At 40.6% G+C, this 27934-nt stretch overlaps 1 protein-coding gene across 1 annotated transcript in view; it reads right to left on the bottom strand.

Moving 5' to 3' along the window:
* LOC138757689 (protocadherin-10-like) overlaps positions 1 to 27934 on the bottom strand; it is a 142006-nt gene that overhangs the window by 17037 nt on the left and 97035 nt on the right. The gene's annotated exons all lie outside the window — the stretch shown is intronic.

The following is a 27934-nucleotide window of genomic DNA, read 5'->3' as shown; positions in this document are numbered from 1 at the left end:
TTATGCCAAACGATTTTTGCAATTTCTCCATTAGATTTGTGAATGCTTTCCATTGTCTATCCACAGTCAACTCCCCCATAAACACCACCCAATCAATCTTACTCAACTCCCGTCTCATACCATCGTAATTCCCTTTATTTAAATTCAGGACTTTAGTCTCGGTTTTAATTTCATCACTCTCCATGTCGAGTGAGAATTCGATCATATTGTAATCGCTCCTACCCAAAGGGCCTCTACAACAAGATTGTTGATTAGCCCCTTATCATTGCATAATACCCAATCTAAAATGGCCTGCTCCCGAGTTGGTTCCTAGACATATTGGTCTAGATAACCGTCCTGTAAACATTCAAGGAATTCCTCCTCCTCAGTATTTTTACTAATTTGGCTAGTCCAATCTATATGCAAATTAAAGTCTCCCATGATGACAGCTGTTCCCTTATTGCACGCTTTTCTAATTTCTCTTTTAATGCCTTCCCTCACCTCTACACTACTATTTGGAGGCCTATATACCACCCCCACTAACGTTTTCTGCCCCTTGCTATTCCTCAGTTCTACCCATATAGATTCCGCATCTTCCGAGTTGATATCCTTTCTGTCAATCGTGTCGGTCCCTTCTCTCACCATCAATATTACCCCACCCGCTTTTCTTTCTTGCCGATCCCTCCTAAATATCGTATACCCCTGGATGTTAAGTTCCCAGGCTTTCCCACCCTGCAGCCATGTTTCTGTAATCCCAATCAAATCATATTTGTTTATCTCAATTTCCACAGCTAATTCATCTACCTTGTTCCGAATGCTTCTTGCATTAAGATATAAAGCCTTCAGATTTGCTTTTTTCACCCTCCTTGCTCTTTCTGATTTTTTACTTTCGCTGCCTAACCTAACTTTTCCTGTTTTATCTTTTCTGTCCTTTGCCCTATCATACAGGTTCCAACCCCCCTGCCAAATTAGTTTAAACCGCACCCGACGGCTGTACCAAACCTAGCTGCCAATATATTGACCCCTTTTGGGTTAAGGTGTAACCCATCCTTCTTGTAGAGGTCATGCCTTCCCCAAAAGAGATCCCAATGATCCAAGAAGCCAAAACCCTGTCCTTTACACCAGCCCCTCAGCCACACATTCATTTTTCTTAACCTTCCATTTTTGTCTTCAGTTGCACTTGGCACAGGTAGCAAACCAGGATCACCACCCTGGCTGTCCTATTTCTTATGAAGGATTAACTTTCCTTTAATTGAAAAAAAACTGAGTTCAATGATAATTTGTTCATGCAGGAATAGTATTGTTTTTATCATTGAAAAATGTTGTATGAATGAGTTAAGGCCCTTACCAAGTAAGATCTAAGCAGTCTCCTTTGCCAATCATCAGGAATTAGATGATAAGGTAATTATTCTCCAAGCTGGTCTTTTGCATGTTATTCACCTCAAAGAAGACTTAGCTGATAATAATAAAACTGAGAAACATGGGCAGGTGTTCGCATTAATACACTGACTGAATACCCCAGTGAATCTTTCGATTGATAATATTTTAACTGTTGGAAATTAAAACTGCTTTGATGGTTAAATCCAATTAATTTCACAAAAGTAAAGACACTTTAAAAATACAAGACTCCAAAAGGATCTATTTAACATAATCATCATCTATTTTAAAGACTCAGCTTATTTTGTCTTGAAGTTGTGTTGGGCCTGGATCATGTTCATCTCCATACTGCTTGCCCTTCCAATGCCTTTACTTTCTCACTCCATGATGTAGAGCAGTGAAATATGCCTCTGGACCTCACTGATATTTTATTGCAGTGTATATTGTGATAAAGCATTTTTTCATTGTTTCACAAAGTTTGCAATGATCATATATATAGTGACAAATAAATGCACATAAAAACTAAACAAATTTTTAAAATGAAAAAAATAATAAACCAAATTCAGTGAACATCTTATATTTATGCAAATTAATTGCATACAATAATATATAAAATAAAGTGAAATAATGTAAAGTAGAAGAAAAAAAATGCTTCATTTATTCTTTTCAACTCTGTGAACCCATTCAAATGTATTAAGTCAAAAACGAAATCTGAGGAGCCAGATACAAGTCTTAATTCAGTACCAAAAAAAAACTACTCAGCACCCAACAGGACTATTCTCTCAAATCAATAGTGACAAAGAAATAAAGAATATTTTATCATGACCATGGAGGTTCTATGCAGGATGGTTAAGGTAAGGCATGTATATGGATTTTTGTAAGGCATTTGACAAGGTCCCACATGGTAGACTCATTCAGAAAGACATGAGGTATAGTACTGGCTCTTCAGCCCATGAAGCTGTTCCACTCTATGTAAACCAACTCCACAACAATCTAATCCTTCCCTGTCTCACATACATGATCATTTATTTTTCTTTCATGGGTTAACTTGCAACCTATTTCTTCCATGGAATCTTGGTTGTGTGGATTCAGAATTGGCTTACCTGCAGAATGCAGAGGGTGGTAGTGGATGGAACATATTCTGTCTGGATGTCAATGACTAGGGAAGTTTCACAGGGACCTAATCTGAAATCCCTGCTCTCTGCGATTTTTATAAATGACCTGGATGAAGTAGCAGAGGGACGGGTCATTAAGTTTGCAGGTGATACGAAGGTGAGAGGTGTTGTGGATAGTGTAGGTTCGAGCATGATATAGACAGGATGAAGAGTTGGGTGGGCAAGAGGCAGATGGAGTACAATCCAGATAAATGTGATGATGCATTTCAGAAGGTCAAACTTGAAGGCAGAGCGAATGGTTAATGACTGGATTCTCAGAATCAGAATCAGGATTTAATGTCGTGAAATTCAGTTTGTTGCAGGAGCATCAAAGTACAAACATTCATATTATGACCAACATATAACATTACTATAAAAAATAAAATAAAATAATAATAATAATAAAAGTGCAGGAAAGTACGGCAGTGTTTTTGGTTCATTGATTATTCAGGAATCTGAAGGCAGCAGAGAAGAAGCAGTCTTTATGCTGTTGAGCACTCGTCTTTCGGCTCCTGTACCTCTTTCACGCTGGTAGCAAAATGAAGAGGGCATGGCCTGAGTGGTGGGGGTCTTTGATAAAGGCTGCTCTTTTAGGACACCACCTTATGTAAATGTCCCGATGGAGTGACATTTGGTGCTTGTCATGTCACAGGCTGAGTTAACATCCCTCTGGAGTTTATTCTTGTCCTGAGAGTTAGCGCCTCCATACCAGGCAGTGATGCAATCAGCAGAATGCTCTTCATGGTACAACTGTAGAAGTTTTCAAGAATCTTCAGTGACATACCAAATCTCCTCAGAAACTTATAGCAGTATAGTAGCTTGCAAATATTCTTTCTGATTTAATCAATGTGGAGGCTTCAAGACAGATCCTTGGAGATGTTGACACCCAGGAATTTGAAGTTCTTGACCCTCTCTACTATTGAGCCCTTGATAAGGACTGGGTTGTGTACCCCTGAAGTCCACAATTATCTCCTTGCTTTTGCTGATGTTGAGTGCAAGGTTGTTGTTGTTACACCATTCAACAAGCTGATCTATCTCCCTCCTGTACACATCCACATTGCCATTTGTAATTCTGCCAACAACTGTGATGTCATTGGCAAACATGTAGATGGCATTAGAATTGTGCCTGGCTACACAGTCATGGGTGTATAACAAATGGTCTAAGCACACATCCTTAGGGTGCACCTCTGTGCACCCCTCAGCCACACATTCATTTTTCTTAACCTTCCATTTTTGTCTTCAGTTGCACTTGGCACAGGTAGCAAACAAGAGATCACCACCCTGACTGCCCTATTTCTTATGAAGGATTAACTTTCCTTTAATTGAAAAAAAACTGAGTTCGATGATAATTTGTTCATGCAGGAATAGTATTGGTGGTTTTCAAATGAGAAAGTCAAGGATCCAGTTACAAAGAGGGGTACAGTTTGTAGCTTCTTGACCAGCACTCAGGGAATAATGGTATTGAAGGCCAAGCTGCAGTTAATGAAGAATGAATTACTGTTTTTGAGGTGATCCAGAGCTGAGTGAGAGGCAGCGATATTGTTTCTGCCATGGAACGATTGTGGCAATAGGTGAATTGCAATGGGTCTAGATCATTGCATAGTCACGTGTTAATTCTGGCCATGACCAGCCTATCAAAGCATTTTATCACAGTAGAAGTTAGTGCTACTGGACAGTCTTCTGCCTTCCTTGACCACACCTTCACCACTGGTGCTGTGGTCTTCAGTCTCTGCTTGTATGCCTTGAGTAGCCAGGTGATCAGACTTGCCAAAGTGTGGTTATGGAATAGCTCAGTGTATATTTTTCATGGTGGTGTAGCAGTGGCCGAATGTGTTGGTTCCCCTGGTCTCGTATATGATGTGCTAGTGGTAGTTTGTCAGAGACTTCTTCAGGAGGGCCTGATAGAAGTCCCCTACAATTATCTGGAAAAAAATCCGGATGTGCTGTCTCATGGCTGTTATTCACAGTGCTCAGTCCCTCCAGTGCCAGCCTGATGTTAGCCTGGGGTGGAATGTACACTGAGACCAGGATGATGATGGTGAACTCCCTTGGCAGGTAAACGAGCAACACCTGATCACCAAATATTCCAGGTTGGAAGAGTGTAGAGTGAATAAAATCTCTCATGACTGGAGGGAGAACAAATGCTTTTCTTAACTTATAACTAAGGGTAGGGTTTCACAGTGGTTTTCAGAAGGGTTCTGGGTTTAGGCAGAAAACCAGTGTAATTGGTGAGCAGATGGGGGCGGAGCCAGGAGGCAGGACCAGCCATCAGTACAACACACTACCAATGAATCCCCGTTCACTGCATTCAACCCTTCCAGCAGAATTTAGGGTCTGGAACATGATTTCAGAAACAAATGGTTACAAAAATATACAGTTATTTACAAATTTACAGATTTATGTGGTCTGGGAGAATGGAAAACCTGGTGGAGTGCCTTAGCACTGGGGGTCTTGGACTCCTTGGGTCTCCTGGCCCCCTTTTGAGGGAGGAGAGGTGGGCTGGGTCTCTGGCTCAAAGGTAGAGGGGTGGGCACTTTCTTCCTGAACTGATTCCCCCAAGGGGGCAGCGAGAATGAGCTCTGTGGCTGGCAGGGCACCTGAGGCAACAGAGCCTCTGTTCCAGTGGGTGCCAGGTCCCTGTTGGAGACAGTGACCTCTCGGCCATCCGGGTATTCCACATAGATGTACGTGGGATTGGCATGGAGCAGTTTCGCCCTTTCCACCAGGGGGGTCAGTTTTGCTTCCTGAGAAGGACTTGACCAGGAGTGGTAAGCCAGTCTGGGAGTGTAGATCCTGATGCCGACCTACTTTCGAAAGTGAATAGGAGCACTTGAGGAGTAGCATTAGTCATGGTACATTGTAGCAACCAAATGGAATGGAGTGCCATGGAAAGGACTCCCTGCCAGCATGAGTCTGGAAGGCCTTTTTGACTTCAGAACCAGTTTGACAGCCTTTCAGACCATGGTGTTCTCCTTTTCAACCTGCCTGAACCCGCGGGGGATGTAGCTACTAGTCCTGCAGGACCCAATGTCCTTCACCAGCAGGTACTGACATAGGTCATTACTCATAATGGATGAACCCTGGTCACTATGGATATAGCTGGTATACGCGAACAGGGCAAAATTGGAGTCGAGGGCCTTTATGACAGACAAAGTGGACATGTCTGGGCATGGAATATTAAACAGGATGCGGGTGTATTTGTGAATGATAGAGAGGTAGAAGATGTTCCTGCTCGTGGAGGGGAGAGGGCCCTTAAAATCAATGCTGTGTTATTGAAAAGACCTGGATGAATTCTTCAGATGTGCCTTTGCGGGTGTTAGAAGTGTGACTTGCATTCCGTGCAGTCCTCGCAAGACCTGATAATTTCCCTGTCATCTTCTATGGAGTAGGGCAGATTGCGTGCTTTGACAAAATGAGCCATGCAGGTGACCCTGGATGACAGAGCCCGCAATTGGCCGGTGTGTCCAGAGGAACAGCTTCCTCTGGTAAGGAAGCTGGATGGTCATTAAGGGCTCCTGGCTGATAGACAATGTCATAATTGGAGGTGGAGAGCTTGAACCTCCACCTAGCAATCTTGTCATTCTTGATTTTTCCCCTCTTGACATTATTAAACATGAATGTGACGGAGTGCTGGTTAATGAGGAGCATAAATCTTCTACCATTCAGGTAGTGTCTCCAGTGCCTTACAGCTTCTACAATGGCTTGAGCATCCTTTTCCACAGATGTGTTCTGGAGCCTTGTAATGTCTGTGAAAAAAATGGAACCGGCCTGCCCACCTGGTTGAGGTTAACGGCCAGAGCTATGTCTGAAGCATTGCTTTTCACTTGGAAAGGTATATTCTCGTCCATCACGTGCATGGCGGCATTCGTAATGTAATTCCAGAGGTAGTTAAAAGCCATTTGGGCTTCAGCCAAGAGGGGAAAATTTGTTGCTTTTAAGAGAGGGCAAACCTTATCAACCTATTGAGAGATCCACTGAGCGTAATATGAGAAAAGCACCATGCACCTCCTCAAAGCTTTTGTGGTCCTGGGGATGGGGAGCATATCCTATCAGGATCAGGGCCATTCTCCATCACATAGCCAATGACAGCCAACTGTTTATTCCTGAACACACACTTGTCAGAGCTATAAGTGAGGTTCAAGGCTTTCACCACATGGAGAAAACTCTGGAGGATGGCGTCATGGTCTTCCAAGGTGTGGCCACAGATAGTGACATTATTGAGGTAGGGGAAGGTAGCCTTCAACACATACTCATCTAACTTTGGAAGATCGAAACCCCATTAGTAATACCGAAAGGGTCCCTCCAGAATCGATAGAGATGACTGTTAGCCTCAAATGCTGAATATGGACAGTCCTCGGAATGAATTGGCAGCTGGTGATGACCAGCTTTCAGGTTGATTGTCAAATAGACCTGAAACTGCACAATATAATTCACCATGTCAGAAATTCGAAGGAGGGGGTATGCATCCAGGAGTGTGTGCCGATTAATAGATTGGCTGTGGTCAATTACTAGCCTGGACTTGTTTTCCCCTTTTAGCACTACCACTTGCGATTTCCATGGGCTTGTGCTAAGTTCGATGATAACTTCGTCAAGTCGACTTTATAGAAACTCGATCTGCTATACTGTACCTCCTGCTCTTGGAAACAATGGGTTTGCAGTCCGAGGACAAATTTGGGAAGAGAGGAGGGGGGTCGATATTCATTGTGGAGAGGCTGCATGTGGGTTCAGATTTTAGGGACCCTCCATTCTGACCCGTTACAGGAGGAAAGGGGACCAGAATACTCTAATGACATGCTTTTAAGGTGACACAGGAAGTCCTGACCCAACAACACCAGAGCACACAATTCATCAAGAAAATACAAGTGAAATTTACAGAATTCCCACCCACTTCGAACGACAGAAGTACTATAAAATGTTCTTGAATACGCGTAGAATGCAAATGAGCTGCAAGAAATATGCGGTAATTAGAAGTATACATCATCAGGTTGTATTTTTGCACAGTCCATAAGTCTATGAAGCTTTCAGTAGAGCCCGAGTCGATTAGGAATTTAGTGAATGTCCATTTACCTTCACAGTCACTATGGAATTGCTCAGCTGGTGGGGTCTGTCCTGATCTAGGACAATCGAGGCTAGGTCCCCAGAGACACCATGCTCCTCACTTGAGTGGCCCCCACTGTTCTGAGTTGCCCTGCATGGGTAAGATGGTGTTGACCTTGTGGCACAGCAAGATGGCCGCCCTCCTTCTTCCTCTGACAATAATAGCGCTGAGTTTAAATTGGAGTCATGGCAAGATGGCCACCAAGCCTTTTTGCTCTGTTTCCTCACTGCCACCCTCTGTCAGTGTGTCGTGCAGCAAATGGGTTCAGGTGAATTCAGGACAGATGGTTGGGGTTGGAATCAGATCCGGGAACAATGCAGGCCGTGGACTTCCCTGGGCTTCCCCTCACACAGCAAATCCTCGCCCAGTGCCCGTTCTTGCCACAGCTGGAACACACTGAGTCTTTTGTCAGGCAATGAGATCGGGGATGCTGGCTCTTGCCGCAGAAAAAGCACTGCCTAGCATGGGAAGCGACAGCCATTACGGCTGGAGAAGTGGGAGCAGCTGGTCCTTAAATGGGGTCACCTGGGTGGGCGAGCTGGCTGGCTTCGAGGTTGTTTTTCTAGAGATTGGCCTGTTCCAGTGAATTGGCCAGCTCAAAGTAGCTAGCCAAGTCCTTCTTTCCCTACTCAAGCAGTCACTGTCTCATGTACCTCGACCAGACCCCCACGACTAGAGTGTCCCGTATCTGTTCTTCCTCACGAATGTGGCCCTTAGCTGCTTTGTACCTGCACTTCTTGGCAAGCGTCCACAGATCCAGCAGATAGTCATCAATCGTCTCCTCTTGCCGCTGGCGACGTAGGATGAGGAGTTGGTGCCTCACTAGGTCCTCGTTCTGCGATTTCAGGTACCTAGTCTTCAGTGCATTGATAGCAGCGTCATATATAGTGCAGTCCCTGATGTCTTAATACCCTTTTGTTCCTACCCTCGAAACGAGTGTGGACCTCCTGAGTTCATTTGAGTGGAAAATGTCTCTGGTCGTGTTCAGATAGGCCTGGAAGCAGTCTAGCCAATATATAAACTCCTCTGCAGCATCGGGGGACAGAGGATCTATTTGCAGCATCCCTGGCTTGAGTAGCACTTCCATAATTAGAGAATAAGCTAATAAAATTGTAGGGTGAATAAAAGGCTTTTATTAGCTTATAATTAAGGGCAGGGTTTTACAGAAATCTTCAGAAGGGTTCTGGGTTTAGGCAGGAAACTAGGTTTATATGTGAGCAGGTGGGGGTGGAGACAGGAGGCGGGGCCAGCCATCAGCACAACACCCTACAAGTAAATCCCAGTTCACTGCAAAGAACAGTGGCTTAACAGTGTGGAAGAATGGAGGGACCATAGATGTTGCCATGCAGATTGATAGGGTTGTTCAGAAGGCAATATGCCCTTCATTGGTCAGGGGATTGAGTTCAAGAGTCAAGAAGTAATGTTACAGCTTTATTAATCTCTGGTTAAACTGGACTTGGAATATTCTGTTCAGTTCTGGTCATCTAATTGAAGGAATCTACAGGAAGCTCAGGAGAGAGTGCAAAGGAGATTTATTGGGAAATGGCCTGGATTGAAGATCATGACTTATGAATGAAGATTAACTTTTCTCTTTGGAGCAAAGAAGAATGAGAGGTGACTTAATAGAGGTCTGCAAGGGCATCAGAGTTGATGTAGCATTAGCACAATGACTTTACAGCACCAGGGGTTGAGACTGCAGTTCAAATCTGTCTGTAAGGAGTTCTACGTTCTCCCCTTATCTCCATGGGTTTTCCCTGGGGGTTCCAGTTTCTTCCCACCATTCAAAATGCACCGGGGGTGGAGGTCAATTGGGTGTAAATATTTAAAGATTATGAGAGGCATGGTTAGGGTGGACAGCCAGCATCTTTTCTCCAGGGTGAGACTATCAAACACCAGGCATCTGTACAAAGTGAGGGGAGGAAAAGTCAGGAGAGATGTCGGGGGTAAGGTTTTTACACAGAGATATGTGGGCGTCTGAAATGCACTGCCAGGGGTGGTGGTGGAGGCTGGTATATTAGGGACGTTTAAAAGACTTTGACAGACACATGAATGAAAGAAAAATAGAGGTTTAGTTTTTTAAGTAGTTTTATATAGGTCAGCTCAGCATCATAGGCTGTATGTATTGTGCTGTAATGTTCCATGTTCTGTGCTCTATGAAGCATGAACTGGCCCAATTTTTTTTCGTAGATTAATTTCGGCTTTCCTACAATTAAATAGAAATGGGAAGGGAATATATTTATCCACTCAATGTACCTAAATAAAATAATTTAACAATAAATGATCAACTAACAACTTTATTGCATTTTTTTGGTCTTTCAGTTTTATATTTCCTCCAAGGTTATTTAATGCTTTTACCTCTTCATTTTAACCAATCCTTGTTAAAATTCAACTGTGTATAGGGCTGACGTATTTTCTCCAGTACTAAAGTGAATCAACTTTAAAACCAACAAGGTCGGGTCAGATACAGCAATGAGCTCTCTGAACCCTTCTCCATTAACAATGGCGTGAAGCAAGGCTGTGTTCTCGCACCAACCCTCTTTTCAATCTTCTTCAGCATGATGCTGAACCAAGCCATGAAAGACCCTAACAATGAAGACGCTGTTTACATCCGGTACCGCACGGATGGCAGTCTCTTCAATCTGAGGCGCCTGCAAGCTCACACCAAGACACAAGAGAAACTTGTCCGTGAACTACTCTTTGCAGATGATGCCGCTTTAGTTGCCCATTCAGAGCCAGCTCTTCAGCGCTTGACGTCCTGCTTTGCGGAAACTGCCAAAATGTTTGGCCTGGAAGTCAGCCTGAAGAAAACTGAGGTCCTCCATCAGCCAGCTCCCCACCATGACTACCAGCCCCCCCACATCTCCATCGGGCACACAAAACTCAAAACGGTCAACCAGTTTACCTATCTCGGCTGCACCATTTCATCAGATGCAAGGATCGACAATGAGATAGACAACAGACTCGCCAAGGCAAATAGCGCCTTTGGAAGACTACACAAAAGAGTCTGGAAAAACAACCAACTGAAAAACCTCACAAAGATAAGCGTATACAGAGCCGTTGTCATACCCACACTCCTGTTCGGCTCCGAATCATGGGTCCTCTACCGGCACCACCTACGGCTCCTAGAACGCTTCCACCAGCGTTGTCTCCGCTCCATCCTCAACATCCATTGGAGCGCTCACACCCCTAACGTCGAGGTACTCGAGATGGCAGAGGTCGACAGCATCGAGTCCACGCTGCTGAAGATCCAGCTGCGCTGGATGGGTCACGTCTCCAGAATGGAGGACCATCGCCTTCCCAAGATCGTATTATATGGCGAGCTCTCCACTGGCCACCGTGACAGAGGTGCACCAAAGAAAAGGTACAAGGACTGCCTAAAGAAATCTCTTGGTGCCTGCCACATTGACCACCGCCAGTGGGCTGATAACGCCTCAAACCGTGCATCTTGGCGCCTCACAGTTTGGCGGGCAGCAGCCTCCTTTGAAGAAGACCGCAGAGCCCACCTCACTGACAAAAGGCAAAGGAGGAAAAACCCAACACCCAACCCCAACCAACCAATTTTCCCTTGCAACCGCTGCAATCGTGTCTGCCTGTCCCGCATCGGACTGGTCAGCCACAAACGAGCCTGCAGCTGACGTGGACTTTTTACCCCCTCCATAAATCTTCGTCCGCGAAGCCAAGCCAAAGAAGAAAGAAAGTGAATCAGTTTTCCACATAAATTCATGATGCAACTGCATTGGTTTCTTAGTTTTAACACCTTTGCTATAATACCCTAGGCCTCTTTATAAATAACTGCAACATCAACACTATTGTTCATTCATCTACTGTTTAACAATGTCCAATCCACCTAATGAAATTTTGCCATTACCTCTGACTACAAAACAGAAAGTGACATCCTTTACTGCTTTTAATGGATTTCATAAGATGAAAGGTTTCAGTTTGTAGTTTAATAGTAATAATGGATAATGCATCTCATCAGAGAAACTATTTTACTTAGCAAAATGGAAAACAAGCTATTGGACCTTTGGATTCATTTTCTATTAATATTTGTTATCCAGAGGTAAACTTTCACCTCAAAAACTTCCTCTCTCCTGCTTTATGTTGATTGAATATCACATGAACATATTGGGTACACTTTTGACTTGATATGTCGATGATTATGTGACAAAAATTTATGGGAAATTTCTCACTACCTTTCACAATGGCCTTGAAATACTTGGAGATTTTACAGGGTTGACAGGGCAGTGTCTATTAATGTCATGTTGCCTTTTCAGTCCTTCTAGTTTCATTTCCTTTTGTCTTTTTAAGATGAATTACAATTGAATGGTGTGTCAGACTACCTCAGAGTGCAATTAGGAGCCACCCACATTGCTCTGGGTCTGGAGTCACATATTGGCAAGACTAAGTAAGGATGACAGATTTCCTCCCTCACAGGACAGTAGTGAAACAGTGACTTTTTAAAATGACATTTGATGATGGTTTTCATGGTCACCTTTAGGCATTTTAATTCCACATTTTTAATTTTAATTTATCACCTTCTGCCATGGTGGCATTTGAACCCAGTTCCCAAGGACTGGAGACCGAGATTATTAATTTAATGAAAATACCTCTGAACTATTGGCTCCCCAATAAAACCTTCTGCAATTATGTATGGTAGGAAGATCCAGGATTTTGACCTCACATCAGTGAAGTTGTGGAAAAAAAAAAATTCCAAGTCAGGTCACTGTATAATTTGGAGAGGTATGAGAATAATACTGTTTTCATGTTCCTGCCATCCAAATCTTACCAGATGATAGAGGTCATACAGTTGTACCATCACCAGGAGATGACTGAAAGGATCATAATGCAATGTCCTAACTGTGCCTGTTTTAATGTACATTATGTTGATTAGGTTCAGTGAAAAATAGTGATAAGAAGCTTGCATGGAATATAAATGCAGACTTGGATTGTATTTTAGACTAAGTGACTTGATCCTTGGCTGTAAATATTTTGTAATTGCAATGCATTTCCAAAAGCGAGACAAATTGATCCATCTGGTAACTTTAACACCAGTATGGGAAGAGACACAACCCTGTGGCAAGGTGTGATCAGCAAGAAAGTAATGTAGAAGGTCAACATCATTGGGGTTTATATTTGAAGAAGAGGAATGTCAGAACAAACACCCCATTTTGTCAGAGATGCAAGCATAAAACATCTGGTCAAAATCCCAATCCAAGCACTGGCACTTATTAGATTACAGGTCATCAGGAACCACGACAATATTTATACTACATGCACCATGACAGGAAGCAATGATTTTTGGACAGAACACTGCCTTATCCATTCTATTATCTCCATGAATGTAAAAATAAAATATCAGCATCGATAGAAGTATTGTCCAAATAAGATCAATATTGTTACTGATGACCTTACAAAGGCAACTCTTTTCAGGCAGTGTCTCACAAACAACCTGCCAACTCCCAGAATGCAGGGGCTACGGTAGGTCACCACAGTTGCCCTGCACTCTGCCTTAACTTTTTAAATTTACATTTATTTATGACACTGCAGAAGTTGACTCTGGCCATTGAAACCATGCCGCCCAATTACACTCAATTAACCCACCAATCCCAAATGTTTTTGGAGGGTGGGTGGAACCTGGACCACTGGAGGAAAACCCATGCAGGTCATGGGGAGCCAAATTTGAACCCAGGTTGCTAGTGCTATGATAGTTTTGCACTAACCACAACACTAACCATGGACACTTGAGAAAAAAATTCTTGGCTTCTCTTCCATGAAGAACAGGGGCTGGTTTGATGAGAAAATGTTGTCATGCTATTGAACAGAACCAACCAGAGGTTGAGATGGAAAATTAAAGGAATTTCCAAATTGCATTGAAACATTAATTATTGGGTATCTCTTTGAAAGTTCATGGGAAATATTTTTGACAGGCAATGTTTCATAAAGTGCAGACAGCAGATCGACAGTTTTGAGATATGCATTACTAGTAACCATGTATCTCAACCATCTTCCTGTTTACAATTAACCCCAAGAACTGATTACAAAGCTGTAGAATTTAACATTATATTTACTTAATATTTACTAATAATGGGAACCATTCCTCCTTTCACTTTTTTTATGTTTTGTTTTTGTGTGTATATACTAGGACATAGAGCACAGGGCATAGAACAAAAAAAAAAGTTATTTGCATGTTACGACTCCTTCTGGACACATTACTCATTGGCCTCGAATAAAACAAAATGAGAGAACTCGTGGACAGTAAGCAGAGATTCATTTAAATGCTGCTTTGATGTCTCACCTGCACCAAAAGCATAAGACAGAAAATGACTGTGAGGCAAGGAATTCTGTGAACTTAGTGCTGCCATGCAAAATCGTTAGCTTTTGCTATTTTAAAAAGAAATTGATGAATTAAAAATTTCTGATAAAGGAGTAAACAGAATATGATCCAAACATATTATGCATTTCTAGAACTATTTTCTGTTCTGTGCGAGGGAGCTGGATGAACTGGACTCCCCCTATTGCAATGAAAAGAGTGGTTTATGCATTCAATACAATGACTTAAAAGCAATTGAATATGACAAATCAACAAATTGAACATGTTGATTGAAATGTGAGATTTTGAGAAGTTACTTAGAGGATGTTTTCCACTCCACGTTTTATTGACAACAAGGTATGACCCAGATGTTAAAATGGTGTGAATTATTTTGTCACGTTTCCTTATGACAGGCTCCAGACACTGATTCTCAGTCTAGATGGGCAGTTTTCCTTCTCTTGAGCATATGAGCTATAGGAGTGACTTTATAGAGATTTATAAAATCATGAGGGGCTTGGATAAAGTACATGCTCACATGCTTTTACTGAGGGTAGATGATTCATGAACTAGATGACAAAGAGTTCAGGTTCAGGTGAGGGGGGAAGATTTAGGAGGGACTTGCAGGGCAACTTTTTTCACTCAGAGGGCGGACCACATCTGGCTTGTGGCTTGTATGCCCTAGCTGCAACATGGTCCGACGGAGGCATCGTTGATCAAGCTTGCATTGGATCTTGTTACGATTAAAGAAGCTGTGGAGGAAAAGGTCAGAGTGGGAGTGAAATGGTGAATTGAACTGATAGTCTCAGGTCAGTCCTGTGGACTGAAGGGCGGAGATGTGCAAAACAATCAGCTGCTCTGCATTCAGCTTCTCCAATGTAATGGAGAACACATTGTAAAAAGTAAATGCCGTGTGCTACTTTGGAAGAGGTCCAAGTGAATCACTGCTTCAGCTGGAAAAAAAGGTTCAGGTCCCTTGATGGTGGGAAGGAAAGAGAAGAAGGGCGGGTAGCTTGTCTCTTGCAGTTTCATGGAAACTACCAGAAAATGGGGAGTGATTGGTGAGAATGATAGTGGAGAGGAGGGAGAGATCCCTCTCATCTTAATATTTGGACTTGTGGTGGATGTTTGTTGATGAAGATATTTCATAAAATGAGGCATGGGGTGAAGATAGGGTGAGCGGTGAGAGATTGGTTCATACAGCTATCTTAATTCAATGGTGAAAGAACTAATCATAAGCCGGAGAGGGCACCAGACACCTCAACACTCCACAGCATTCAATACTAACATGACTGATCTAGCCCAGGCATCACTTATCTCCTCTATAAACATCTCTAGTGAGCTAAACTTGACTGAGAAAATTTCAGAGATTTACCACCTTCTGCAAAGATAAATTACTGTGCACCTCAGTATTAAATGATAGTCCCCTTATCTTGTAGGCATGCCGCCTTTTTCATGAATCTCTGATGAGTGGAAACATATTCCTTTTTGGTAATTTTCAACCAGATAGCATCAATATCGACCACATATTTCCTGTAGCCTCCTCCCTCTGTTTCCCTTTCCATTCTCATCCCTAGCTTTCCCTCATCCTTCTGACTCTTTTTCTTTCTGCCTCTTTCCCCTACTCATTACCTACATCCTCCCTCTTCCAGCTCCCCATCCCTTTCCTTCTTTCCTTGTCTCAGAGAACATCCTTTCCTCATCACCTCTCATCACCTTTCTTCCCACTCCTTGTTACTACTTGCTCCTCTGCTTCCCCTCTCCCCCAGCTTTTTAATTTAGCTATGAATTTTGACAATCTTGATGAAGGGGTAAGCTCAAAATGTTGATAGTATATTGTTTTCCAAGGATGCTGCGTGGCTTAGTTCTTCCAGCACTTTTGTGTATCTTTTTTTCAGTGGAAACATATCTTGAATGTTTCAATAAGGCCATCACCAATTCTTCGAAACAAATAATAATGCTTCTCAACTTCACCAGCTGCTTCTGATAGGAAATGGTCAAGTAAATTCTTTGCAAATCTTCTAACATGATTTTTTAAATTACCCTGTACTGCATTTGACATATTAAATAGTTCAGCTTTTTGGTGGAAGATGCTTATGCTGTGGCCAAACCTGAGATAGAGTTCCAATATTTTGAACCCTGTTGCACTTGTTGCATAGCCCAGCAGCATTCAATTTAAAAGAACTGAGCAATGAACCACCCCACCCAGCACACACTCTCTTCTCACTGCTGACATCAGGAACAAGGTATAGGTGCCACAAGACTCGCACCACCAGCTTCAGGAAAAGCTGCTACCCCTCCACCATCATACTCCTCAATGACAAACTCAATCAGGGACTCATTTAAGAACTCTTACTTGTGCACTTTATTGAATTTATTTTTGACTCTCTCTATTGTACAGTTTGTTTACACGCGTCATCTGTTTACAATTCTTTGTTTATTTACATGTTAACAATGTGTACAGTTTTTTTGCACTACAAATTAGTGGTAATTCTGCCGCACCCACAGGAAAAAAATAGAATCGCAGGGTTGTATGTGATATCATGTATGTACTCTGACAATAAATCTGAAATCTGAAAGTTCAGAGTGTGATCTTTGCACATATTGGTCAAGATTTTCTGAAGTGCCTGATTCTTTTTGATGAAATCATTTTGAAATTTTCAACTGCAAATTAAGAAGTGTAGCATTCAATTTTACATCCTTATTTTTTTTTCCAAACAATTGGTAATTGGTAATAAAAAAAATAATGGGGTAAATATTTGGTCTCAGTTGCTTGCATTAAAATGTAATGCATTAGCTGCTGCTGGTTGTATTCAAGTTCCAAAACTTACTTCCATCAAAGTTAAAGTACTGTATCACCAATTGTTCTGACAGCCACACTCCTGGTTCCATTCAAAGTAATTAAAATGAATTTCTCGGAAGTGAGTACAGCCAGTGGTTAATTATCTCCACAATTTAACACAAAAGAATAAAAACAGTGTTCTCTTCATACTTTGAATCAGAGAAATAATGTTGCTGAGTTATTCAAGTGATTTGTTCTGAAGAAAAAGAGTTCCAAAAATAAGGTGATAGAGATAAATCTCGTGGACAATTAAAATTATAATGGGATAAATTTGGCATATAAAGGTGACAGAAATGTTTCAACAGGAAGTCAAGCATTGCAGATGGCATGTGAGTGTGGAATAGATTCATTTAAATATTCATTATTTCCTATCCATATTTTCTGACAAAATAGAAAGAGGCCATTTGGTCCATCAAGCCTATATTGCCTCAAGATAAATTTCTTCACACCTAACCCACTCCCTCCCATAAATCCCACCCTACCCCAATTCTCCCACCAATCATCTACACAAGGATTGGTATACAGAAACCAATTAAATGCTAACCTGCTTTTATTTGATGTGCAAAGAAAGCCAAAGCATCCAGAAAAATCCAATGTTGCCACAGGGAGATTATGCAAATCACACACTGACAGCAATGGAAATCAGACTTGAACCTAGATCATTGAAGCAGTGGGACAGCTGTGATGTGTGTGTTAACACAGCACATCATATTATAAACACAGGCATATTCAGGTGAGATTTTCCAGCTGAACTTTCAGATGTTTTCCTTACTCTAAACTTGTGTTTCATCGAAAATAGGCAAAGATTCATCCAGATAAATTTTCATCCAGTTTTACACAATATAATGCCTGACTGGGCATCTTTACAGAGATGTAAGATAAAGTAATCTTTGGGGGGTTGGGGGGGGGGGTTTAAAAGTATAGACAAAAGGCCACATTCTGGAGTTATAAATCTCTTTCAACAACCACACATGTATTACATCATCATGAACCTGTTGTGGGAAGAGAGTAAACATTATCCCAGATTAGCACTGGAGTTACTTTAGATTTGCTCCATTCTCCGAACAACAGGAGATGCCAGTGTGAAAACATGACATCACTGCCATCTGTCTTTCACAGCTGGTTTCTAAACAACAGCAACAACATTTGCATAAAACCTATAGAATTACTCAGTTTTTCCCAAGGGTGACAACAGAATAGAATCCATCTGGAAAGAAGTATAAATTAGAGCTTGCATCCATCCTGGTCGTTCTTTGCAGTGCAAGAAAATGGTAGGATTAGCAATTCACTTCCACATTTCTGTTCCACTTCTGGAAGTCCAGTATCATTAAAGATCATGACTCTGTACGTATGCAACAAGTAAATTGTCTGATGGCACATATTGACCTATGCTTACTACATTATGAACACAAAGCTAGAGGCACAGGAGGTACAAAATAAAGGTTTCCAAGACATACTTCAATGGCATCTTTTGCCTAAATATCCAAAGGATAATGTTCCAGGTAGAAATCTATTAAATCTTCGAAGAAGAACTGAGTAGGACTGCAATTTGAAACAGGCCAGTGAATGAGCGACGGAAAGTGCTGGACAGTGAATAGACATTTGTAATTCCTTTCAGTCAGTGTATTCAGAAGTACACTTGGTCATAATTTGCTGCAAAGAATGAAGTGATGGTAGATCCATTGAGATTACACTGCATACATGAATCTATCAATCATGGTAACATGATTCTCAACATTCCTAATTAATTTGCTGTTAGGCATCATTACAAAATAATCCACCAACAATCCACCAACAATGTTGACGTCACTGGCTGAACAACCAGTTCTCGGAAATAGCAAGTTCAGGAAATAAAAGTAAATGCAATATTTTAAAAGTTGAAAAATAGGGATGAAAATAAGGTAGATTTGGCAAGAACATTTAAATTAAGAGAATAATTTCAATTTTTTAACAAATCCATTGCATTCTGAAGTACTTATTAGGGGAATTACAATTTCCATAAATACATTGAGGATTATCAAGCCACAGAACTTGCTAAGAATTAGTTATGGCAGAAGAAATAATTAAAAATGCATTTAGACCTCCAAGTAGCACTTTCAGGACATTTACAAAAAAAAATGATATATGCCTGGAATTTTTATTAGATCATTAATTTTCCTAAATTACTATGGGGAATGCTGCAAAACAGTGAACATCGTGAGGAATATTTTTTGGGGGGATCTCAATGGGGAAGAAGAAACCTGAAAACCATTAAGAAGGCTGTAAAGGCACTTTGACCTCTTAATTTCTCTTTCTATTAAAGTCTGTTTGGAAAGATCTTAAACAGGTGAATTCAAGAATTCATTTAAATAAATTCACATCTTGGAATTCATTTTTATACAGCATTATTTTCAGATATGACTACAGCAATAGGAGAATTATCCAGGATAATATTTAATAATAACTGTATCTGTAAAAATAAGAGTTGGCAAAAATTATGAGGGTAGCTATCTTTTGGTTTTACCTTGTGGGTACCAGTGTGAGCAGATGTATTTGGATAGCAATGAATGTTCGATCATCTCCACTCACTGTAGTAGATTCACTGGATAAATTATTGAAGTCTGTTGTGGTGTTGAAAAATAATAGTGTAAAATATAATGAAAAGGTAGATCAATAATGATATTTTATCACCAAGAACTAGTTTATTTGCAAATCCATATGCAAAAAAAAATTGTAGAGGCCAAAAATAAAAAAAACAAACAGAAAAAAATACTAAAACCACGAAACTGTAAAGCACCATCTGTGAAATGAAAAACCAAGATTTCAAGTTGACGACCTCTCATCAGAATAGAAAATTTTCAGAAATGAAACAAGTTAAAATTTGCAAACAATTGGGGGATGTTGTTGAGAACAAAAGGCAAGGTCTGTGATAGCGTGGAAACCAGGAAAGATGGATTGTGACAAGAGGTGGTTTAATGCTGCTGAAAGGGACTGGAAAGACAGGATTTCTTTTTCTGAGGAGGTGTGACTTGGAGGACAGAAACAAAATCTCAACTATCAGGAAAGGAGGACCTGTATTCGATGTTCATCATTTCCTCCACCTGAGGAAAAACAACTGCAGATAGAATGAGACAACTATATTCAGTCTACAAAGATGATCCTGAGCTTCATCTCTCCATGTCATTCTTATGTGGACTCAATTGGGTTTTGGTCTCCTCCACTCTTGCAATGAAGTTCAACGTCAATTTGCACCTCTTCTTCTGACTAGACACTCCACAGCCTTCAGAACTCAACAATTCCACATCCATCAGTTATTCCACTTTTAAATATTATGTTTAGAGCATTAATTCTCCCTCCCCTCTTTCCTCTCCTGGTATTTCAGATGCTAAAGTACTGAATAAAGAGTGAAAGGTATTTGCAACATGTCCCCACCATGCTTCCTTGCTGATGGCTTTGAAATAACTTTGCCAAACCAAATGGTTGCTAGTGAGCGATTGTTCATTAGCAAAAACATATTGTCTGTTTTCAGCAAAGGGAAAATTAATGTTCTTCAGGGACCAAACATTGCAGGATTGCTTTGCTTCAGAACAATGCCACCACACAAAAAAAAAATCAATAACTGCAAGCAATAATTACAAAAACCTATCTCAGCTCACAGTCTTGACTAAACACTGCAATAACCTAAAAAGGCAGTTCAAGCCTTGATTTAGAGCTTTGGTGTTTGAAGTCAGATATCAGGGAGCAATAATCCATGAATTCCTTCATGAAACTTCTTTATGTGTTTGATACACAAATGCATCCAGATTTACTGGTGAGCAATGCACCTGGATTTCAAAAGCATGAACAGACATTTTTTTTTTTTGCAAGTATGTTCCTGTTAGAATTTTAAAATTGGATTAATTTGCATTGCTTCAATGCAAAAATCATATGCTGAGATAAATAAAATTGCTTATAAATCAAATTTATGCACATCAGAAAGGGCTAAACTGCTATTGACCTTGCTGGAAGCAAGTCCGAATTGAATTATTACATTGTGGACACATACAGGAGAATTAAATTCCAGTGTGAATGATAATATTTCAGGAAAACATGCTTGCAGTCAGCTGATTCTGTTCTAGATTCCTGCTGCTGTCACAATTTTGCAACTCACTAAATCTTTTCGGTCATTGGATCCCACTCATGTGACAATTTGTTGAAGCATTGACAGTAGGCAAAAAATATATCAGATATTGTTGTGAATTGGCATTCATCCAGTTCTCATAACTTTAAAGAGTGAATGGGGTGTAAATCCAGAGCTAAATGTAGCATGGCTGGAGGCCTAATAATGAAATGAATGTAAGAAATGAAAATAGGATTAGGCAGTAGGCCTTTTGTGTTTATTCCATTATTCAATGTCTGTGGCTAATCTTTTACTGCAGTGCTACTTCCCTGTGCTAACCACATATCCTTTCATTCCTTTAATATCTAAATAGAAGCACAGTCAATAGACAATAGATGCAGGAGTAGCCCATTCAGCCCTTCAAGCCAGCATCACCATTTACTGTGATCATGGCTGATCATCCAAAATCAGTACCCCGTTCCTGCCTTCTCCCTATATCCCTTGACTCTGCTATCTTTAAGAGTTCTATCTTACTCTTTCTTGAGAGCATCCAGAGAATTGGCCTTCTGACTATTCAAAATAGGTTTATGTTCTACAATCAATTACCAATGCATGTTTAGACAACAGTTCAATATTTAGAGAATATTGAAGGAAAATGGTCATGTTTCATAGGATATAGGGAGGAGAAATAAATAGCTGGGTACAATTGAAATGACTGTGCATCACTCACTGGGTTGACTGGGTTCAATTCCCATGCTTAGGAAAGTGATCTCACTCTCAGTTTGGTTGTCATATTCCACACTAGGTATTTAATGTTAGTTTCAATTCAATACAATTCCAATTGCTGAGGAAAGTTCTGAATATGATGCATCCTATTCAAGTGAACAAAATCTTGCAGAAATAAATGGTAAAATATGACGTGCCTGTTTTTACTGAAGTAAGACATTCCTTTGAGTTAAGACTTTTTATTAAATGTGTTTTTGGATTTAAGAAAAATCAACAAAATTGCTGGAAGAGCAAGATCAAAAAGACAAAGGACAAATGGCATCTGGAAACTTGGTGAAGAATGGGTCAAACATTTCATTGCATTAATCAATAAGATTAAAGATTTGAGAAATGGACATATTGGTGGAATTTGATAGGGTAAATTCAATGTCAAATCAAGTGGAGGCAAATTTAAAAAAAAAATAGGTTTTTAAAAAGTTTAAAAGTGAATTGCAGGAAAAAATTTTGAAATTTTGCATTTTTGAACATTTCCAAAATAATACACAATCTGAAGGAATGGACTTTTTACACTCACAATAAATTGGACATTGAATTTGAAATGACACCTTTCATGATTTCTGGACATTTCACCTTGCAGGTGACAATTAAACCATATTCTAGCTTCATGTATAATCTCAACTGCTACAGATGTGTGGGTGAATCTAGATTCTCGCCACATTTTACAAACTAGCAGAGAAAATTGTAGAAACTGAATTTCATTTGATGTTTAACACACAACCATCAGCAGCTGGTGTAATCTGGAGTGCAAACTGCAGATGCAGTGTCCAAAATTGTTATGAGCTATTCCAACTCCCCTTCCCATTCCCACACTGACCTGTCCATCCCTGGCCTTCTCCACTGGTACAAAAAAGTCCACCATAAACTAAAGGAACCACTCCTCATATTTTTCCTAGGCAGTCTGCAACCTTGTGGTACGAATATATATTTTTGCAATTTCTGGTAACGAGCTTCCATTATCTTTTTTCTGAGCTACTTCTATTCTTCAACTTCCCCACCCCAACATCCCTCACACACCACTCATTGTCAATCTCATCCCTCTCTGGTTCCGTCCTCTTTCATCTCCATTTTCTCTGGATTCTGCCCACTCTCCCTTTCATTTTTGAGTCCATTTTCCCACTATCTCTCAATACACTGCTATTGTAACCTTTTCTTTTTACCAGATTCCAGCTCAAGCAGCCTTCGTCTCCTCTTATCACCCTGTATAACTCATCTTCCAGCTGATTTCTTCCCTTCTTGCTTCTCTCTCGATTTGCCCAGCACCTGCTTTAGTCTGTCGCGCTTCATTCCTCCCTGGTTCACTAATCCCCCACTGGCACCTGCCCAACTTCTCTTGCATTAGACTGACTCTCTTTTGTATTTATTATTTCTTTCTTTTAATTTAACTTAATGATACTATTGTTTGTTTTCACAAAGGGCATGTCAACATTTCAGAGCATGTGTGCATGTGTGATGTATATGACAATAGACTCATCATCATTATCTTCCCCGCTGTACTCTCAGTCTTGATGAAGAGCAGCACAGTTAGTGTATTCATTAGCACAGTGTTAATACCACACCAGCGACCCAGGTTCGAATCCAGTGCTGGCTGTTTGCAAAGAGATTGTATGTTCTCTGTATGGATATCCTCCAGGTGTTTAAGTTTCCTCCCACTCTTCAAAACATATGGGCGGGGGGGGGGGGGGGGGTGGGTGTTGGTTAAACGAGTATGGGGGGGGGCATGGGTTGTGGGCCAGAAGGCCCTTTTACAGTGCTGTAGTCTAAAAAAAAGTGTTCTGGTCCAAAATGTTGACTATTCTTTTTTCTCCCACTGATGCTGCTCGCCCCGCTGAGTTCATGAAATGTATTCTTTTAATATTCCTCAAAATGGCATTTTGGGGTTAAATACATTACAAGCATGCTTCAACTTAACAGAAATTCCAGCATTTTATATTTAACTGAGCATCATTATCCTTTAGATAGATTTGATTGAAATCAAACCACTAAATCTGACACAAATAATGTTAAAAATGTCAGCAAGTAATGCAGCATCCATGACTGGAGAAACAGAGTTACTGTGTCAGGTCAATGACCATTCATGAGGATAAGAGGAAAAATAAAATAAGAGCATTTTAAAACTGCAGAGAAGGAGAAGAGCGCAGAGGACAGAATTGAAAGAATGAAATAGGATGAGAGACAAGGAGAGATTGAATGAGACAAGTGGAAGTGATGAGCCAATGACAAACTAGATGGAGAGGTGTGTAAATAGAAAGGGTGGGGGGGTTGGATGTGGTGGGGGGGGGGGGTAGTGACGAACTCTGAGATTACCTGAAGGTAAACGCAAAATGGGTTGCTGTTTTCAGTCCTATATTGGCTTTCTTTGGAGCAGTGGAAGAAGCCACAAGCAGAGAGGTCACTTGCAGAATGAACAAAGGTGTTCTGCAGCCATCATCCAATCTGCATCTGGTTTCCTCAGAGTGCAGGTGATTACATTGCAAGCTCCAAATGCAATGCAGTAAACTGGCAGAAGATCCAACGGAAACAGTGTTTGGATAATGTGGAGAATCTCATTGAAAATTGAGAATGCTGAAAGGCGTGGACAAAATAAATGGAGAAGGGTTGTTTCTCTTGGTGGGAGAGTCTTGGGCAAGACTGCACAACCAAGATTGAAGAGCCTCTGCTTAGAACGGAGATGCAGAGAAATTTCTTCAGACAGACGGTGGTCAATCTGTGGAATTTGTTTCCACAGGCTGTTGTGGAGGCCAGGTTATTAGCCAGGGCATCAAAGGTTATGGGGAGAAGGCCATGCAGTGGGGCTGAGTGGGAAAATAGATCAGCTCATAATTAAATGGTGGGGTAGACTGGATGGTCTGAATATCCTATTTCTGCTCTAATCTCGTTTGGCCTTGTGCGTGGCTTATACGTGGGAAGGATATTTTAAAAAAAGGGCAGGTGGGGCATTGGATGTAAATGTGGTCCAACTGTCACTTTAAACATTATTCCTGAACTGAAATAATTATTCTCAATATAAGGACATCAGGAATCAGTAATGCAAATGCAAAAACTCAGCAAACACTCTGCTGTAAGCTCAATTTATCAAAGAGGCGAGAATTTTTTTTTAAAAGAGTGGGGAAAAATAAACATATCTAGTCATCACCTGCAAGGTCACAATCCTTAACAGTCAATTCAACTACATGTAATCCTTAATTCAGTTTTTCACCTTAATTAAAACCATTATAAAGGAAATCATACCATTTTCAACCTTCTTCATAATTACACTTATCAGGAAATCCATAACAAAACTGACAAAAAAATTACATAATCACCCCTATTTTAAATGGTCCTTAAAACTTTTCATCACATGTTATCCAATCCACAAATTTAACACCATTCATCCTTAGCATTGAAGAATACCAAGCCACAAAAGACAAAAATATGTTTTGTCCTCATTAGTAATCAATCAATGATGGCTGTAACATCATATGCTCCTCCGTAATTACTCTAATGTCACATCGTTAGAGTCACACCAGAGATCCTAAAACAACATTTTCTTGTAATTTAGGGAGTTCTTGTTTTCTTTCATTGTTTTTCACAAATTGAGAAACAGTTTTATTCAAGGTATGTGCCCTCCCTTGTATGTTCTGGAAATAAGTGCAGTAGTTGTTTATTTATATAGTGCATTTAATAGAATGCATGTTGATCCAAAGCACGGAACATACAATTATGAATATATTGGTTACCATCTAACCGACGTCAGGCAGCCAAAATATTCCGGCGCAGCCATCTTTTTACACAGACTATCCAACTTAGAACATTAATTAGTTAAACCCTAACCTGATTCTCCCGATCACAACAATGAACAACTTCCCAATTTCAAATGATCAACAGTGCTACAAACATCAGACCTCAAAGAGCAAGCAATGAACATAAATAAGTCCAGTTGCAATTCCATTTGGATGTTAAAAAGTCCAAGCGCAAACACCTTCGAGCTGGTTTACTGGTATCAACAGGACTATATTAAATGGAAACAACCAACCAAGCCACAGTTTCTCGAGGTGGCAGAGCGACAGCTTGCCTCAAAACCCTCCCCCCCCTCCCCCCCCCCACGGTCCTCAAGTCGACATCGGCCATGACCAACACATCATTCAGGATTAAGTGTATCCTGGGATGCTATTGGAACCCATGGAAATGAACTGTAGGAGTCTTGGCAGAGATATTTGCATCATTATAAAACATGGGTGAGGTGCCGGAAGAGTGGCTAATACACTTTTATTTGAAAAAAGGCCGCTGGGATCAGTCAGGGATCAACAAACTAGTGAGCTTAATGTCAGACACAGGTAGGTTACTGAAGGGATTATAACAGACCGGATTAACTTGCATTTGGAAAGTTGAGGACTGATTAGAGATAGTCAGCATAGCTTTGTATGTGGGAATCCATGTCTCACAAACCGATTGAGTTTTTTGGAGAGATGACAAAAAGATTGAGAAAGTGCATGTAGTAGATTGTGTATGTTGACTGTAAGGACTTTAACAAGGTCCCACATGATTGGATGTTCTAGAAAGTCAGATTGCATGAGATACAGGGCGAACAGGCTAATTGCATATAGAATTGGCTTGATGGTGAGAGTCAAAGTGAGATGGTGGAAGGTAATAACCCAGATCAGAGGCCTGTGACCAGAGATGTGCTCATTCCACTGTTGTTTATCATTCATATTAATGATTTGGATGACTATATAATTGGCATGGTCCATAAGTTTGCATAAAACACCAGAATTGATGGTATAGTGGACAGTGAAGTTAGTTATCTGCAATTGCCACAGGATCTAGATGAACTGAGAAAGAGGTCCAGGAAAGTAAATCAAATTAAACTCACACCCACACAAGGTGTTGTACTTTGATGGGTTAAATCAGGGCAGGATGTATACAGTGAATGGTAGGGCACTGGGGAGTGTTGCAGTACAAAGAGATTTGGGAGTATAGGCACATAGTTCCGTGAAAGTGGCAACGTAGATAGATAGGGTGGTGAAGGAGGCACTTGTCATGCCTGCCTTCATCGATCTGGGCTTTAAGTACAAGAACAAGGAAGTGAACATGCAACTGTTCAAGAAGTTGGTCAGACCACACTTGGAGTATTTTGTGCAGTTTTGGTCACCTAGTGAGCAGGACTGGTGAGCTTGAATTATAGGGAGAGGGCAAGCAGGCTGGGACTTTACGCTCTGGAGCAGAGAAGGCTGAGGGGTGACCTAATAACAGTTTATAAAAAATCATGATGGGCATGAATAAGGTAAATATCTAAAGCCTTTTTTGCCAGGGTTATGGAATCTTAAACCACAGTGCATTGATTTAAGGTGAGTGAGGTAACATTTAAATTGACATGAGGGGCACCTTCTTGACACCGAGGATGGTGGGTATGGGGAATAAGTGGTAGAAGCAGGGATATTGTAATATTCAAATTATATCCAGAAGAGTAAATGGATAGGAACAGTTGAGAGAGATATGTGCCGAATGTAGTCATATGTGCCTAGTTTGGTCACCATGCACAAGAAAGGCGTCATAGAACTGATTGACTCAAAGAGTGTACAAATATCCATGACCAATAAACCGCTGACACCAAATTAGAAGGTTTAACCTGCAGGCAAAATCATTAGTTGTATTTTCATCTCTTGTAATTTCCTGAAATATTAATTTGCTTAGAGTACAAATGAAGGCCAACAGAGAGAAATTGCCTGTCTACAGTTATCAACACTGCAAAGGAACAAAAGCACCAAGAGTCTTTCTCCTGACACACTGCAATTAACACAATTATTCCAGTAGCAGACTGACATTATTATAGAGACAAAATGGGCATTCACTGAACTTTTAATGAATAGCACTTTAAATCCATGATTGTAAACAGTTGCATCATTATTCTGTCCTGCTTGCTGAATTAACCCAGTTGATTGCCATGTTGCACTATATATACTTATATAGATATATATTTACTTCATGTTGTAAAGAGTTGCTCACTATTTAAGCACATATAAACTACTACAGTGTGGATAGATTAATAATGTATTACAGTTTTTATTGACAATAAACTGTTTCAACAATGTGAGAAAAATACAACATCCATTTGTTCATAATATTTTGGTTTTTTTTTAAATTCACTTGTTCCCAATTTTCACCCCAACCGGTTTTCTTTTATTTAATTCTAAAAAGTTAAATTAGGTAGCTTAAAATAGGGCTCAACTTAACTCGTTTATCTGAACAAAAATGGAAAAGCAGTGATCTTGTATAATATAAAAGAGCTGGCCATTTTGATTTGATGATAAATCCTGGGATTATGGACTGTGGCGTT

The sequence above is a fragment of the Narcine bancroftii genome, chromosome 3 (assembly GCF_036971445.1).
Source record: "Narcine bancroftii isolate sNarBan1 chromosome 3, sNarBan1.hap1, whole genome shotgun sequence".
Lineage (NCBI taxonomy): Eukaryota > Metazoa > Chordata > Chondrichthyes > Torpediniformes > Narcinidae > Narcine > Narcine bancroftii.
This window is presented reverse-complemented; position numbering and strand designations above follow the sequence as displayed.